Source organism: Pezoporus occidentalis, unplaced genomic scaffold (assembly GCF_034315485.1).
Source record: "Pezoporus occidentalis ecotype Australia unplaced genomic scaffold, CSIRO_AGI_Poc_V1 ctg18, whole genome shotgun sequence".
Taxonomy (NCBI): domain Eukaryota; kingdom Metazoa; phylum Chordata; class Aves; order Psittaciformes; family Psittacidae; genus Pezoporus; species Pezoporus occidentalis.
In genome coordinates this window covers 7,095,123-7,108,766 of record NW_026913640.1, presented here as the reverse complement: position 1 = coordinate 7,108,766, position 13,644 = coordinate 7,095,123, and the positions used below count along the sequence as shown (strand labels likewise).

Sequence of the window (13,644 nt, the reverse complement as noted above, 5' to 3'; positions counted from 1 at the left end):
TTACACCTAGCTATTGTTGAAATGAATTAAAACTCTACAAGACATTCAACAGTTTCACATTTTGAATCATTGATTTAAGGTGTAATTACTCAAACTATATGATTAGTATAAACCAGAATGCAGGGGCGAGTTAACACCAGTCAGCTTTTATCAGATTGAGGGCTTTTTTCATTGAAATTCAGGGAGAAAAATCAGCTTAATAGCCTTATGACTGAACTATTATGTGAGGCTAGTCCTTGTTTATGAGGGAAGAACTGAAGACTTGTCTTTGTTCATTGTAAACAAAGCATAAAAGACATGCAGGTGTTCATCAAAAAATATTTATCTTCTGTGTGAAGTTACTACAGCAGTAACATAAACAGAAGAGAGAATCTTTAATGCATTTTAATGCCATTCATATTCCCATGTCATCAGAAAAAACATTCTAGAAGCTTGTCCATAAAATATAATTTAATCTATAAAAGCTCAGAGAAAATGCAGGTCCAAGGTCAGAATGAAAAGAAGTTATAAACAATCCTTTCTAGCATATAACAGTGACAGCTACTGCTTCATCATTATATCTTTTTGAATATTAGCTGTGCTCTGTATTTTTCAAATGGCATTTTCTACTATTGGAAGTAACTTGGAACAAAAACCTAATCTGAAAAAAGATCCCAAATCATGGCATGTACTGGTGTTGTTACTTAAGGTTTATGCAGGCTGCAGCTGGAAAGTTGAAATAGTCTCCTGTGCATATACACAGAGGCAGGAACAGAAGCAGTTGCCACTAATATTATTAATAATCCATCAAACTTAATTAAGAAAATTACACTAACTGTAATTATGAACATTTTAGGTCTTCTGCAGAAATGAAACTGTCTTCCTTTGATCCTCTTCCATTTGGTTTACATGCCACTTTCATATTGCTCTTACAGAAGTAGAAAGTAATTAGTATTTAAAAAAAAGCATGTTCTGAAAACATGTAAGTAAGTGCAATAGTTGTTAGTTAATTCTTTGTAAATCAAGCCTTAATTCTTCAGGTGATATTTTCAAGAGGAGGAAGAGGAGGAAAAGGAGGTAAACAGACTGCTAAGTCAAGAGGTTTTTTGCCATTGACTTCAGTGGAACTTCTATATCACCGGGAAAATTTACTTTTATCGCTGAAAATATCATCCTTATCTAAGTCATAGAATCATAGAATAGTTAGGGTTGGAAAGGACCTTAAGATCATATAGTTCCAGCCCCCCTGCCATGGGCAGGGACACCTCACACTAAACCATGTCAACCAAGGCTCTCCCCACCCTGGCCTTGAACACCGCCAGGTATGGAGCATTCACAACCTCCCTGGGCAACCCATTCCAGTGCCTCACCACCCTCACAGTAAAGAACTTCTTTCTTATATCCAATCTAAACTTCCCCTGTTTAAGTTTTAACCCATCACTGCAGTCCCTAATGAAGAGTCCCTCCCCAGCATCCCTATAGGCCCCCTTCAGATCCTGGAAGGCTGCTACGAGGTCTCCACGCAGCCTTCTCTTCTCCAGGATGAACAGCCCCAACTTTCTCAGCCTGTCTTCATACGGGAGGTGCTCCAGTCCCCTGATCATCCTCGTGGCCCTCCTCTGGACTTGTTCCAACAGCTCCATGTCCTTTTTATGTTGAGGACACCAGAACTGCACACAATACTCCAGGTGAGGTCTCACAAGAGCAGAGCAGAGAGGCAGGATCACCTCCTTCGACCTGCTGGTCACGCTCCTTTTGATGCAGCCCAGGATACGGTTGGCTTTCTGGGCTGCAAGCTCACACTGAAGCCGGCTCATGTTCATTTTCTCATCAACCAACACCCCCAGGTCCTTCTCCACAGGACTGCTCTGAATCTCTTCTCTGCCCAACCTGTAGCTGTGCCTGGGATTGCTCTGACCCAGGTGCAGGACCGTGCACTTGTCATGGTTAAACTTCATGAGGTTGGCATCAGCCCACCTCACAAGCATGTCAAGGTCCCTCTGGATGGCATTCCTTCCCTCCAGGGTATCAACCGAACCACACAGCTTGGTGTCATCGGCAAACTTGCTGAGGGTGCACTCAATCCCACTGTCGATGTCAGCAACAAAGATGTTGAACAAGACCGGTCCCAACACCGATCCCTGAGGGACACCACTCGTTACTGGTCTCCAGCCGGACACTGAGCCATTGGCCACAACTCTTTGTGTGCGGCCATCCAGCCAGTTCTTTATCCACAGAGTGGTCCATCCATCAAATTGATGTCTCTCCGATTTAGAGACAAGGATGTCGTGTGGGACAGTGTCAAATGCTTTACACAAGTCCAGGTAGATGACATCAACTGCTCTATCCCAGTCCATCAGTTCCATAGCCCCACCATAGAAGGCCACCAAATTGGTCAGGCAGGATTTCCCCTTAGTGAAGTGCTGTCACCAAGCACCTTGTTGTTTTTCATGTGCCTTAGCATGCCTTCCAGGAGAATATGCTTCAATATTTTGCCAGGCACAGAGGTGAGACTGACTGGTCTGTAATTCCCTGGGTCATCCATTTTCCCCTTCTTGAAAACGGGGGTTATATTTCCCTTTTTCCAGTCGTTGGGGACTTCACCTGACTGCCATGATTTCTCAAATATGATGACCAGTGTCTCAGCAACTTCATTTGCCAGCTCCTTCAGGACCCGCAGATGGATTTCATCAGGACCCACAGACTTGTGCACGTTCAGATTTTTAAGATGGTCTCGAACCAGATCCTCTCCCACAGTGGGCCCAAGATCTTCATTCTCACAGTCCCTGTGTCTGCCTTCCAAGACTTGGGTGGTGCAGTCAGAGCCTTTGCCAGTGAAGACCGAGGCAAAGAATTAATTCAGAACCTCAGCCTTCTCCAAATCCAGGGTAGCCAGTTCTCCTGACAGCTTCCAGAGAGGGCCCACGTTGTGCCTAGTCTCCTGGCCCTCCTGCTGCACTTCCTTCTAGTTGGGACGCAACATTCCTGAGCTTGTAGTAGATGGTCCTTGAATATCAACCAAGGGTCTTGGGCCCCCCTGCCCTCTAGGGCTATATCCCATGGAACCTTACTAAGCAGGTTCCTGAAGAGGCCGAAGTCTGCTCTCTAGTCATACACTTCTTTATCAATAGATTATTTACAATAGACAGTTTTGCCTCTAACAATGTCTGGTACTAACTGACCATGTGTCACATAGCAATTGTCATAGTTTCATTTTGGAATATGCCAAATACCATTAGGTGGTAGCTGTATTCTCTAGGTACATATAGGAAGGGACCGTGACATGGCTATGACTGAAAATCTTAATGCTGTGAGTTCCCAGTTTTTCAGCAGTTCTCAGTGGAACTTAAATGCTCTCCTGATGTTTTAAGGAATATATTTCTATATTAACAAGATTAAAAATTCAAAAGCTTGTGGGTTTTTTCCCACTAAACCATGTACCAGCTTCAGAGGTTGATACATAATAGAGGCTGGCCTCCAGTGATGGGGCTACAGAACTGATAGATAGGGGCAAAGCAATTGGTGTCATCTACCTGGACTTGGGCAAAGCACAAAGCAGTGTGCGCTCGCAGCCCAGAAAGCCAACCGTATCCTGGGCTGCATCAAAAGGAGCGTGACCAGCAGGTCAAAGGAGGTGATCCTGCCCCTCTACTCTGCTCTCATGAGACCTCACTTGGAGTGCTGTGCGCAGTTCTGGTGTCCTCAGCATAAAGAACGACATGGAACTGTTTGAACAAGTCCAGAGGCAGACCATAAGGATGATCAGGGGGCTTGAGCACCTGCTTTATGAAGACAGGCTGAGAAAGTTGGGGCTGTTCCGCCTGGGGAAGAGAAGGCTGTGTGGTGGTTCTACTGAGATTTGTGTATCATTCTGAATAAGCAAGATGGTTTGGGAGATTTAGGTTTTTCTGCATGATTTTGTCTTTAATAGATTTCACCAATTTATTTTGTACAATTTCTCCATATTTGGACTCTGCAGTTCATCATTATGTATGCATCTTTAATGGAGAAATATAAGTAGTGTTTGAGGACAGGGACTAGACTTGCCTGAGATGTATTTTCAGGCTGAACTCTATCCACCTGCACAACTTCAAGAAAATTCTTTCACCTCAGTTTGCCCCTTTTAACTGGGGGGGGGGGACAGGGGTGGGGACTGGACGGGATAGGACGGCACAGTTTGCCCTTTATCTTAGTACATGTGGATGCATTGCAGTCTTGCGTAGGTCCATACTTTCTTGTTTTATTGTATTGCAAAGTAAGTAACAATTTGCTACAGGTTTCAGCTTTAGGTTTAGGTGAATTTTTACAGCAAGCAGTAAGCAAGCTGAATTTTTTAGTGCTTAGTTAACTGCAGAAGTACATAAAGGTTTTTTATGAGCTTATGTAATCACTGTTCTATCACTTTGTTTTAGGAAACCAAGCTATGCCTCTCAGCAGTGAAGATGAACATGTCCCTTATGCTTCTCTGCTGATTCTCATCAAACTTAGTCCAGCCTTCAATGTTGCATGGTTTTAAAACCAGATGGGAAAAAAATGGCATTATTTCACACCTTCTGAGCAGTTGCATCTGAGCTGCAACAGCTGTAAAGTGAAACTTCAAGGAGCATCCTAGGAGAACCCTGAAAATTGATCTATGCATGCATGCATTAGGATTTTTTTGGTTTGTTCTAATTTTAAATCAGTTTCCTGCTGCTGAAGGACTTGACTTATGAAAACAAACATTTCTATTTATGTAAGAATCATCTATTGGTAAACTGAAGCTTTTCTTATATATTACATTATAGTCAATAAGCTAGTTTGGGGAGTTAAAGAATTTGCATGTTACAATATGTATGTTTGAAGTCCCCTGCATCCAATTATTACATTTGTGAAGGAGGCATTGTTTTGTTAAATATAGCAGGAGATTAGCTTTAAATTAGATTTAGTTTAATGAAAGTCAGCCATAGAGATAGAGTTGTTATGTTTAATTGGTAGTCTCAGTATTGGAATACAGCACTTGTTGTTATAGCATGTAATTTTGAGATGTTGAAATAAATGTAATCAACTGTCACATCAAGATGCTAGTCTATAGGAGGTGCCATGAAAGTATTCATTCAAGGAGACTATTACTAATATTTTTTAGTAATGCATTGTTTTTAAGGGTCAAGCTTCATGTTGACCTAATTCTTTCATTTAGCAGACCTATTCATCCACATTACTCTACCTTCTGTCTGTAGTATTGTGTAGATTCGTTTTTGCAGCACAAAATACGAAAACTGCTTCATAACATTTACAAAAAAAACCTCTGAATTGAATCCTCAAAGTTGTGTGCATGCCTAGCAGTGTCAGCTCTCTGCCTTCATTGCTATTAAGATTTCTTTAAACGCAATTTGTTGCACCCTATCCCATAATACCATTTTTTCCTGAAGCCATTTTATCCCTAAAATAGTTCTCAGTTCTGTGAGTAATCCCAATAACCTCTACTGATTCATTACATTCAACAGGCTCCAACTTGTCAGTGATGAACTCTAGCAATTATTCTTTTAAGTACCCAATGTGCCTTGACAAAAGCAAAGCAATCAGCAAAACAAATGCAAATTTGCAATAAATATTACTCATCTTTCCACACATGGTTTGTGTGGCAATGGAAATGTTGAGACAGTATTCATATTCCATAATGGAAAAACACTTTTGCTTTGAAGCATGCAATAGAAGGTTGAACCTGCACAAGAATAGCTGAAGCCAGTGTAGGCAGCCAAGGCAGTAAAATGCTTCAGCTCTTCACCAGTGAGAACATTCATGTGTGCAGAAATCATGTGTACAGTTAACAAATTCAGACCAAAGGGAGTGAAGAAATTATGTAAGTGATTTCTTTTTTTAAGTAGTAAATAGCACCATTTGGTCACTGGCAGAATAATATGCAGTTATAAAGGGAGTACAATTAGTCAGCTAAATACTGGAACATATATATTCAAATAAGAGCAGGTTTGAATTATTTCTTTGGATACTTTCATACATTTAAGATATGACAATATTTTTCACTACATGTGCATGAAGAGATGTGTGCTTCTTTGTATATACTTTGTAAATAGAAAAAATCCAATGTGCATTTCAGTATAGAGGGAGATATTTTTAGAACACGAGGAGATTTAACTTTCGCTAATAACAACAGTTCTTTAAATGTAAAGTTCAAAAGTTTTGCCGATATCTGCCACAGTAAGTATGTTTTCCATTGGAATTTACACTTTGTATAAGGTTTTTTGTCTGGCAACTACGGAGAAAAACACTAATTTCTCCAAATGAGTGACAGATAGCTTGAGAGCAAATTGAGAGGGGACAATGAAGAGAGTGCTTTTTAAATATACGTGTATATTGTGTATATACTTTTTTTCTTTAATTTAACCAAATAGGTCTTTTTTATATTGCTTGTGGCAAGCGATGTTGTACATGCCAATAGAAAACATACAGTACCATTGCATTTCGACTGCCCACATACCATGTCTAGGAACTTACAGTGCTGTTTTAAATGCTCCTTTAAGGAATGTAAATTAAAATCGTGTATAAATCATTTTGTAATACTTTTTCTACTTGTGAATAAAATGTTACGTGAACCAGTCTTGGTTTGTTGATCTAAAGTTAATAATACTATTCTATACAAACTTAGTGATAAATTCTTTTATTATTTTTAGAATTCCATAATGGATTAATTGCATTAAAATCATGGTATCACTTGGTCCATCTTTGTCTTGAGATGCTTGCTGTTTAACAGCTGTATCATTCTTCAAGCTGAAGGGCCTTGAAGAAGCAGTAAGTTAGCATCAATCTCTAAAATCAGAGGGCCTCTAAATCTTTTCAGAACCTTGCTTCTCAAGAAAGGAAAAAAAAAACAGCTGGAAAGCACCACCCACTGCTGTCTGTATAATGTCTTAAAAGAAATCAAAGTACTCCATGCAGTAGACTGTTTCAGACAAGACAGATGTGTAAATAATCAGAGTAGCTGTATTTCTGAAACAGAAAATATGCCTTAATCATGGCCTCTGATTATTACCAACAGAGCAACTGCAGTTGCACTGCAGCAGCCAGGAGCGGTTTCAAACCTCAGTTAAAGAAAGATGGAATTAGAGAATACTGACAAAGAAGCCTGATTACCCATGATTCCAGGACATTTTCCAAACATTGTCCAGAAGTTCTATATGTTGAAAAGATTCAGGAAAGTGTTACTCAAATAGGATGTTGTACAATTTAGTGATTAAGGAAGGGATGCAGGGTTTGACTGACAAGAGTAGAGGACTGAGACAAAAGAGTAATTTGATAATTGTGTACAATTACATGACTTCTTACGGAAAAGACGTAAGAAGCAGTGACTGGAAACTGAATCCAGATGAGGATGGTAGGTAACATAAAGCCAGGTTGTTTGTGGTGGAGAATTTATAGCACTATGGGATTTTATGGGAAAATTTGAGAGAAATTGAAAGCAGCTCTGTCCCTGTCGTTAGTTTAGTCTACCAAATTTCATGTTAGTTCTCATCTGGTATTGCTGTTATTTCTGTCTTTTAAGTACATAATTCAGAGCTTACCCACAGACCACCTTCCAAGGATAGCAAGGTCTCTTTATACAACTGTGCCCATGCGCTGCACTCCTGAGTAGACTCCTCTTCTGCTGAAGCTGTCAAAAATGGCAGCAGTCCACATCCGTATCCCACCTGATCATCCTTCTGGAGCACTTAAACACTTGGAAGTCTGCAAACCAGCACGTGGCATATTTGGTAGTCCATTTTGTGCCAATACAGACAGCTTGGTGACTCTCAGCACTGCTGGGATCACAATGGTGCACCCCTGCCAAAAACAAAAATTAAAAAATTTAAGAAAAGAAAACAGGAATTGAAAACCAAGTATTTATTCTGCTTTATCTGGAAACAAAATACAACTAAAAAAACATTGAGTATGTGACCATGAAACTTGAATAGACACTTGATCATATCAGATACTATATAAATGTCATTAGCAAGGCTGCAATTTTCTAGCCAACTGTCTTTCTAGAAGAAGTCTACAGAAAAAAACAACACCCCAGAGTGTTTTCCCTGCTTGTGCTGCTCATCCGTACAGCAGTGCTTCCTGCCTTTTCTACAAGGTAGACAAGCTGTTAATGTAGTGATCCTCATCCTACCAGGAGGCTGAGATTGTACGGCTTTTCTCTTTGTTGTGGGCTCTTTGACGGCCTTCAGTTTGCATTCCTGTGAAGTCCCTCCAACCAACAACCTTCATGCATTAAATTAATCCTCTCACTGACTTTAGTGATGGAGGCTTAGATCACTACCTGCAGCACATTCCAGTGCAGACACTGCTGCTTTGTTTTGCCCTGTTAGAAAAGAAGGTATTGAAGGGAGCACAGTGTTTTATCAAGCATGGAGAAAGCCGAGGTAGGGTGCTGCAGCACAAAGCTACACAATGCACACTTTGTGCTGGCAGGATGCAATTTAATCCATACTTAGTTTTGGCATGAGTGATGGTAAAACCCACTTGCTCTTCACATTGCACAGGAGCCATTTTGATTATGGCTAATAAGGTAGAGCTTTCAATAGGGCAAAAATAATAGTGGGTGGATTTGCTAGTGAGCCTGCTGGCTTCCATAGCAGCAGTGAATGACGGCATTAAAGGAAATGTTTTCTAATATCACACTAAGAGCACACTAAGGCTTCTAGCAAACATCACAGCTTCAACAGCAGGGTTAGTTGAGTAAGAACGAGGGGTTTTCCCCGTCATTTGATTTTCTAAATCCTTCCTTAGTGCAGTTGGATTTAAGTTTTCTTTTTTCATTGACCTGACAAAGGGAGATTTGGATTTTTCAAATTATAAATTATGTTTTTAAAGAATTGATGGAAAAGCACACAAAAAAGAAGGCAGCATTTAGAAAGTGCTTTTTCTTAGCCTGAGTCTTTGTGGAGTTTTCACTTTCTTCTGCCCAGCTCCAGTTTGTGGCTGGGCAATTCAAATGCTATTTAGCATGTAAAAATTCTCCTAAATATGGGAGATACTATACCAATATGTAGTCTGTAATCAACAGTTTAAGGAAGACTGATTTAAAGCTTGGGGAGAAAATAAACCATTGGAATTCAAGAAAACACCTTGATTTGCCCAGAATCTATATCAGTCAGCGCATATATATATGTAAAATCAGAATATAGATGTTCATGTGAAGATGTATTCTACAGTAGAACAGCATAATAACCAAATTTAAGAGAACTGATAATATTGCATGTGATCTGAGACAGGGCATTGTCCAGAGCAGTCAGTAATTTCATCTTTAAATCCTTAAACATGAAAAAATTACAGAACACTACGGACCAATTCACATGAGACCTTTACCCTATACAAGTATTTATTCTGTATGTGGCAGAGTTTAAAAAATGAATTGAGAACTTACTTACTTCTTAAAAAAATAGTAAAGGCTCTTTTTTTATTTTCTTTTTTTGATAACTTTGAGCACAAAAATCCAAGTGCCCTCCCATCAATATGGGAGCCTTAGAAAAGAAAAATTACTATAAGCAACAAAATTAAATATTTAGGACCTACAGCCAGGAGTCTATGGCTCTCTTCCAGGGTTTTTAAAGCTACAAGTTCTTGCTCTTCAATAGCAACATACTGGAATAGTCACTGAGTGAATGCAGTGTCTCTGCTGGGGTCAGTAGCATGTGAAGGCTGCGGCTGGCCCCACCAGAGGAGCTCTAATGCTTTTCAGCTGGTGGGGATCGCAGAATGATGTCTTGTAATGGGGTTGCTCTGTGCATACATATGTGTGCATTTCCTTATAATGAACATTTCAGAGAAAAAACACTGTTGAACAGAACAGAAACAACAGACGTTACTTGTTATGAAAATAAGAATAATTGAATCATAGAATGGTTTGGGTTGGAAAGGACCTTAAGATCATCTAGTTCCAACCCCCCTGCCATGGGCAGGGACACCTCACACTAGACCATGAGAAAAGGAAAAGTAGCATCAAGAAAGAGCATAACTGGCCATTATATTGCAAAGTAATCATATTTGAAAAGCCAAAGTAAATATCTGATCTACAGCCACCTTACTTCTCTAACTTCATGTTTACTTAAACTCGCATAACCTCTGAACCTGGCCAAAGCAAAATGAGGAAGCTCTGGAATCAGCAGAATACTACATTTACTGCACCAACTTTGCACATTCATTGCAAATGTGCAATACCATTGTGTATTTGTGTTGACTCCTGCAACATACCGTAGCTGAGTTTAACCTGAGGACATTCAGCAGCGAGTACCAGTTTGGTAATTTGGTTCACTCTCTTCCAAGAGAAAAAAGAAGGATTTCAACCAACTTGATATAATTTTATGTTGTTAGAACAACAATTTGTGTTCCTTTATGATGGCTTCAGCTTTACTAAACCTTATTTCTAAGGATGTTCAACAATAAAAGTTCAACAGTTGTGCAAGATTGAGGACATACAGAATCACAGAATCAATTAGGTTGGAAAAGACCTCTCAGATCCCCAAACAGACCCATAATATTCCACCAATAACATTGGCAGTACATTTTGTCAAAATTCACCACCCTTTTTGCTATTTTGAGACTACAAATAGAAAAAATTCCTTGCTTGAAAAAATCTTCATGCCATGGCAAAACGCTGTGAAACCTCACAAGGATGACTAGTGCATTTGTATGGACAAATACCTCAATGTTATTCTCATACTGCTTTTTAACTAGCAGGACAGATGGATTCAGGCAGAAGAAACTCTAAATCCTTTAGATTATAAAATACCTGTTTTATTGCTGGGTTAAAAGAAGCAAGCCCTGTGGGTTCAGCCCTCTCTCTCATTAGTTTGAACAGGCTATGGGATCTGTAGGGAAGAGCCCAAGAATGCCATAAATTTCATCTCCCGTGGCTTCCAACAACAAATAGATAGCACTGGAGTTTACTTGAGGTGTTGGCAAGTGCTGTAATAGGAATTCCTCAAAATATCTGTCTGCCAGATGACGTTTCCTAATGCACAGAATTTCACTGAGGAGGTCTTGTTGCATTTGCAGCCAGATGCTTTCTTTAACTAGAGAAGTCTTTTTATTGCCTTCCTGCAGTAGGTGGACTGGGGCTAGTGAGGAAAGAAGCAACACCTTCACAAGCCAGAGCAGAGCAGGATGCAGCCTAGGTACACCCAGTCTGTTACAGCTGATTCCTCTCTGCAAGTGCAGAGTGTAGCTGTAAATGTGTTTGGAAGCCTAAAAATCCCCAAAGATCCAACACTGCACCATCTGCAGACGTATCAGTGCAGTAACTGCAGTAGCTGAAACCTATAAGTAAAAAGAAATTAATATCATCTGCCAGTAGTGGGAGGGGGACCAAAAATAACTAAAGGTTTTGAGCTCCAGGCCTTCTTGGATCTGATTTCTAAGGTTTGCTTGCACACTTTGCAAGGTAAAGGTCTACAGCAGCTGCAGCTCTGAGGATACTCCTGCAACTCACACCTCATTTTAGGGAGCAGAAGTTACCTTTCAGTTTGGTTTTGTTAACACTTCATCGTGCAAGAGCTCGGGGGGGGGGATGTTAAGTACCTGACAGTCTCTGTTCTTTTCTCAATTACCTCATTTTTTTGACACACAAAAGAAAAAGACTATTGAAATTTCACTTAAGTCGAACTGCTCAGAAGCTACCCATAGTAAGACTCTAATTCCATTTTCTCATGGAAAAGAAATGCAGTTACCCTAAAGCCACCCAGAAAACAGCCCAGGAATCAGATGCTGATTCATGCTGCAGCCAGTGTCTCTCTCTACCACTCTGTCCCCCAGCCCAAAACAAATCAAAACTCCTCTGACCAGAGCAACCCCAACCCACACCAGCAACCCACGCTTTATAAACCTGTTATTAAATCATAGCTTATGGGTAGTTCAAACAACAACAAATTAAAAAAGAGAGACAGGAAAAAAAAAAGCTGCATAAAGAATTACACTGGAGAGTCATTCCGCAGAATTCCCATTTGTGTATTAAAAGCTCAGCTAAATAACCTTGGGCTGCACAGGAAGATGAGTAGGCTGGAAAACTCCTCTGATCTTACAGTTGCCCTGCCCCTCCAGCATACCAGGCATTTTATCTGCTTAGTCTTCATAAAAGTTTGATTTTGGGAAGTATCCATGCAGCATTTTCCCCATGTTCTTGATGCAGAAGTGTTTGCCCTCTCCCTCCCCTGCCCAGTGCCAGAAATAGTAATACACAGCTGGCACTGAAGGTTCTTTTTAATCAGGAAAGGAATGTTTCTATCTTCTACCTCCTCTCCTGTTTTGTGGCTCTTCCCTACCATTCTGTCTGCCTTATTTATCACTGCTGCAGTTTTCAGGGATTTCTTTCCCTTCTTTCCTCCCAGAACGTGTTTCCCATTCTCCTCCCTCCACTACCTGGTCTGCTTTCCCATTGCCATACGAAAGACCTGTGGATTTAATTTCACGAGCCTGGAAGATGCATCACAGCTTACATCAGCATCTGTAAGGCTTTGCTCTGTTCTTGTATACGTGCAAAGGAAATAAAAGAGGCAAACAAAGGTACCCAATCACAGTATGTGAATGCTGGCTTGTGTGACTCTGGGCAAAGCTTACTTTCAGAAGGGCAGCGAGCTCACATTCAAGGCCTGCCTACCCAGGAATTTATTTGGTTGGATTCCTATCTGTGGACAGCTGCTTCTAAGATGGGAGATAAAGGCTGAGTGCTTAAAATGATTCTTAAGCACATGCCCTGATCAACATTATTCTTCAAGAACCCTCCGTGAAAACTAGAGACAAGGGACTGGTCACAGCTGCAAGTGAGACAGAGCTACCCATGACAAGGTGTAAAATCTGACGATAACAGGACTTAACTCTAAAGTGCTGCAAAAAATAGATACATTGAAAAGGCAGGACAGCTGTGAATTATGGTGGATTAAACTGACTGGAAACAAACCCCTACCTTCTTCTTTTGTCTGGAGCAGTCATCCTCTCTTCCCCAAGGTCCTCTTACCACAGAATAGTATAGCAAAATAAATAATTAATCATATCAGATCTACTTTGCACACTCCTGACCTGTGCTCAACCTAATTTCCTGAATGGGTGAGTCAAAGCAGGTTGGGCCAGCCTGTAAGCTGAGGCACAGGAGGGCATTCCCTGCTGTGCACTAGTAGGTTGGTAGAAAACAGCATCAACAGAGCAAAGGAGTTACTGCAGAAAAGACGACACAATTGGACTTAGTTTCCTGCTTAGAGCTGTTGATTATAAATTAGCCCAAATCACGTAGAAGTTATTTGATTCAACATAAATTATTTTAACACTTATGTTGTTTTAAAACACTTTAACTCCTAAAACCAACAAGATGAAAGAGGTGAAACAAAAAGTCCAATTTGGGTTGAAACAGGAAACAGGCCCTGCAGGCAGCAGGAGAGGAGATATCTGTGTGCCTCAGTCCTCTATATCTGCTCCTGCATGCAGGCCAGAGTGCAAAACACAGCCTTAAAACACAGCCTTACCTGCACCCCACGCAGGCACAGCTGCGGGCAGCGCTGTGCAGGAAATCCTGGGCCAAAGGCTGCCTCCTCTTCTGCTCAGTTGCACACTTGGCTTCAGCAGCAAAGCCAGCGCTCTGTGAGAAGCAGTCTTCAGCACAGCACATCCAATTCGAGACAACTCCAGTTCCCTGTGTTT

General features: G+C 40.7%; 1 protein-coding gene across 3 annotated transcripts in view; it reads left to right on the top strand.

The window, feature by feature from the left end:
- TNFRSF19 (TNF receptor superfamily member 19) overlaps window positions 1–4,609 on the top strand; it is a 62,258-nt gene extending 57,649 nt beyond the window's left edge. For all 3 annotated transcript variants that reach the window (XM_062615199.1, XM_062615200.1, XM_062615201.1), the window contains one exon: window positions 4,392–4,609. The gene's annotated coding sequence lies outside the window, so the exon portion shown is untranslated. The remainder of the gene's footprint in view (window positions 1–4,391) is intronic.
- The last annotated feature ends 9,035 nt before the right edge of the window (window positions 4,610–13,644 follow it).